The 4,860-nt window shown below is 32.6% G+C and overlaps 1 non-coding gene across 1 annotated transcript; it reads right to left on the minus strand.

Moving 5' to 3' along the window:
- Positions 1–3,966: 3,966 nt before the first annotated feature.
- On the minus strand, positions 3,967–4,073 carry LOC145122981 (small nucleolar RNA R71). Its single transcript, XR_013714863.1, has one exon. It is a non-coding gene; the product is annotated as a small nucleolar RNA R71 (small nucleolar RNA).
- Between the last annotated feature and the right edge of the window lie 787 nt (positions 4,074–4,860).

Consider the following 4,860-nt stretch of genomic DNA (forward strand, 5'->3'; position numbering starts at 1 on the left):
CACCACCACTACCACCACCTCTGCCACCATCCGACCCCACCAATGTCATCTCTGTCACTTATACCATCACCACCTCTGTCACCATCACTTCTTTTGCCACCAACCGTTATAATCATATATGATTACTCAATCTGTGAACAGACATATATATGTATAATCATTTATGATTATACATATACGTATAAACATGTATAATCATATATGATTATACATCTATGTCATATAATCGTTTATGTTTAGGCATACCCCGTTGCTGCCGGTACATTGGAGCGTTAAATCGGCAAATGAGAAATATGTGGCTAAGGTTGAATCTCAAGATCTCTATTTTTTTTAATCTCGTGAAATGTATCATATATATATATATATATATATATATATATATATATATATATATATATATATATATATATATATATATATGGCTAGGTTAATGTGTTTTCTTACATTTATTGTATGCTAGAATGCACCAATAGAAAATTTAGTAAAATTAAATAATTATTTAGTTAAATAAAGATAGATATTAAATGATTTCCACAATTGTATAAATATTAAATGATATCCATAATTATAATTATCTTTTTATAGAAACTAATTAAATTTGTCATTAATGTCAGCAATAACATTCTTTCAGAATGAATTCGCATCTAGGTTTTTATGTATGTGTTCGTGTTTTGTTTCAAAAGTCTTTCACTTAAAATACAATAAAGTTGCATGGAATATGAAGAACGAGAGTGTATTCTACTAGAATACACTCTCATTCTTCTAGATACGAATTCATTCTGAAAGAATATTATTGTTGACATTAATGACGAAGTTAATTAGTTTCCATAAAAAATGAATTATAATTATGGATATCATTTAATATACATATAATTATGGAAATCGTTTAATATCTATATTTATTTGATTAAATACTAATTTTATTTTTACTAAATTCTTATTGGTGCATTCTTGCACACAATAGATGTGAGAAACATTTTAACCTACCTCTCTCTCTCTCTCTCTCTCTTTATATATATATATATATATATATATATATATATATATATATATATATATATATATATCATATAAGTAAAATCATACAAGTTAAAAATAAACAACTACATAATTAAAATCATTTAAAACATGATACAACATTCTATTATTGAAAATAAAAAATTACAAAATTAAAATTAAAAAAAAAAGACAACAAAAATTAAAAGTTTAACATTACAAAATAAAAACAATATACGTTGTTGTCTTTCACTTTTGTCGTAGTCGTCTTCATTGTTACGGTTCTTTTGCCTTTGGTATACGTGCTTCATTAAATTTTGACAGAGATTGTTGTGTGTTTTTCTATTTCGTATTTCCAGAACTCAAGTATAGTATGTAGCAGTGCGGACTTGCATTTTTGCAGATGGATGAAGTAAATCGTTCGGAGTATACATACAAATATTTGGCTCTTTTCTTATATTATCATGTTATGTAAAATGACACAAACAGCCATCATCTTCTTTATGTTTTCCCGATCTCATGATCGTGTTAGGTGTTTATTATGTGTCATTTGTTTTTTAAGACTCGAAAAGTCCATTCCACATCCTTCCTTGCGTATTCTAGTGCTAACTTGAACAATTTTTTTTTTCATCTTCTCGATATGATATTGCCATATTTATACACATTTTAGGCAATATTTTAATACATTTTTATTAATATTTTGGTTATTTGCAAAGATATATGATACTTATGAGATTGAATTGAATTTTGCAGCCAAAAGGAACACTCTTGAAGATAAAGGACCAAAATCAACAAGAATTGGAACTTTGGAGGATGAAAGCTTAAAAGAAGAAAAATCCCCGCGAAAAACCAAAATCACGACGTGGCCATCACATACACGACGTGGAGCGAGTGTTCTAGAAAATAAGTGCACGAGAAGTCAGAGTCCTTGCCCGATAAGGTATTGTCTCAAATTCCCGACGTGAAATCCTTGTTCACGTCGTGAAGCGCGAAAATTCCCAAAACTATAAATACTCATTCACTTCCACGGTTTGAAGAGGCTTGGAAGATTTTCAGAGAGATTTATGGAGAATAATTATTCGGAGAAACCGAAATTAATCATTCTAGTAAGGAGATTTATTTGAAGATCGAGAGATTGAAGAATATATTCACTACATTATTTTGGTACACTTTAATCATGTCTTTCATTGTTGAGATTTTGTTCATGTTTATAGCCATGAGTAGCTGAATTTAGTTGCTTTCGTTTAGCTAGATGAAGTTTTAAACTCTATGGTTTGGTTTATTAAATTATGGATATTAATTGTTGGTTATGAGCTTGTGTTTGATTATCTTTACCTAGCATGTTAATATTTGATACTTTGATTGCTTGAATTCAGGTTCTATGTAGCTTAGTGACCATTAAATTATATTAACTTGTTACCTAGTAGTTTTAGTGACTATTAAGTGATAAAAAGTAACTAATTTAGCTGCTCTGGAGAACATAAATTATGACCATAATTGTTTTATTAAGATCAATCTTACATAGCTTATCTACATTCTATAACTGGTTCTGTGTTTGCTAGTGTATGACCATACATAGTTTTACATGAATTAGTGAAGACATTAGTAAATTTGGACTTGAATTGCTAATAAAATAATACTTGATAACCAACATTGATAATCCATAATTAGGAGCTAACCATATAGGAGAAGTGGAATCGAACTAAACGGAAGTGTTCTTAGTAATTAATTTAAATCGTTAGTTAAAGAGTTTAAGTTTGTCTGAACTTGCAAAATCAGATAAAAACCACTTTAACTTTTGCTTGTTTTAGGATAATTTTTAGTGATTTGGTCAATTAATTAAATATGTTCCCTGTTTTCGACCCCAACTTACTTTAATATGATATACACTGACTAGGTACACTGCCTGTAGGTGCAATAATAGATAAGTAGTTAGGTTATAAATTTAAAGCTAGATAAGGTGATATATTTTGCACACATCAAGTTTTTGGCGTCGTTGCCTGGGAACGTCTATTTTAGTTTTTAATTTAATTGCTTTAGGTTAATCGATCCTTTTTGTGGGGTAAAACCTGCAAAAAGTTAATTTTTAGCATTAGTTTTCTGAAGTCACGACGTGACCTCTTAAAGATCACGACGTGGGTTCAACTCTTTTACGTTTTATTTCATTTGTTAGCTTCTATTCAGATTATTTGCTTAAACACAACGTGGCATCATTACCACGTAGTGGTGAACATTCTGTAGGACTTTTTAATTACCTTTTGTTCGTTTTTACATTTTTATTTTTGCTTTTTGTTGCAGTAGTACATGACCCGTGGATCCAATACACCTTTGATACCACCGCTTGAAGATCCAGAGTCAGCCCTTCGTAAAAAGACGAACAAGAACGTAGGAGAAACAAACACAACAAAGAAATCACCATTCAAGGATCTTAAATTGGTTTTTGGTAAAAAGAAAGGAAAGCACGTTGGAGAATCAAGCAACCCTCCAAAGGACAAAGGCACTTTAGAAGGTACTAAGAACAATCCAAAGGAGGTTGGTTACGAAACATACGAAAGTAGTGAACCCGAATGTGAGCAAGAAAACAACATGGAGGATATTGCCAATATTTTGATGGAAACATATAAGAAGAGAATTCGAGAGGACACCGATCCAGGTTTAGTGCAACCCGCAATTCCCAATACCGCAAAATTCGAGCTTAAGGGACATATTCTTTCTACGCTTAAGGACGTTCCATTTTTCGGGAAAGATCATGAGGATGCTTACAAACACCTTGATGAAGTCAATGACATCGCTGGTTATTTCAAGATTCCAAATGTTCCACGCGAGACGATGTTATTGAGAATGCTTCCAGTCACTTTTAAAGGAGATGCTAAGGATTGGTTGAAAGCACCCCCACCCGGTTCCATTACCACATGGGCACAAATGTGTGAACAATTCTTAGAGCAATTTTTCCCACCATCAACAGTGTCTAAACTCAAGAGGGCGATAGCTAATTTTGAGCAACAACCGGGTGAATCACTTTATCAAGCATGGGAGCGTTACAAGGGATTACTTCAAAACTGCCCCCAAAATGATCTTAATGTACAACAAGAATTCTCAATCTTCTATGATCGGGTAAATGTGATGACAAGACGACTCCTTGATTCTCAAGGACCTTTGACGAAGAAAAATCTTGTTGAAATTAAGGATTTAATTGAAGAATTTTCTAAGCATTCGCGTGAGTATCACAATCCTCGAAATAAAGGAGCAAAAGGAATTGGAAGTGGCACTTCTGTAGACATGGCGGGTGTTTTGGCTATGCTAAATAATATGGATCGAAGAATGACGAAGATAGATCAATTCATACATGCTATACATGTGGGTTGTGAAAGATGCAATGGTCCACATTTGACAAAAGGTTGCCATTTGGACGAAAATGGGAATAAAAAAGCTCAAGTATGCTACTCAAGTGGAGATCGTTACGATGAAGATTGGAGGAAGCCAAAGAAAGAATGGTTGCCTTACGATGAATACAAAAGCAAAAAGGACGAGAAATTTAGGCAAACTGGTCGAGGCTTTTACCAAAAAGAGCAACCACAACCTGAAAAGAAAGTAGATTTTGAGTCCATGCTTACTAGATTTATGGAGGCTTTGAAAAAAACGACATGATGAAACCGATGCGGTAATAAGAGACCATCAAGCTCTAATGAGAGATCAGCAAGCTTTACTTAGAAACCATCAAGCATCAATCCAAAACATTGAAGCTCAACTTGGTCAACTAACTACATTAGTTAATGAACGACTATCTCCATAAATTCCCGATAAAAAACCACAACCGCATGTGATGGCCATCAACACTGAAGAAGATACTATTTATGAGTTCTT

The sequence above is a fragment of the Lactuca virosa genome, chromosome 6 (genome assembly GCF_052849685.1).
Source record: "Lactuca virosa cultivar CGN04683 chromosome 6, Lactuca_virosa_CGN04683_v6, whole genome shotgun sequence".
NCBI classification, from domain to species: Eukaryota; Viridiplantae; Streptophyta; class Magnoliopsida; order Asterales; family Asteraceae; genus Lactuca; species Lactuca virosa.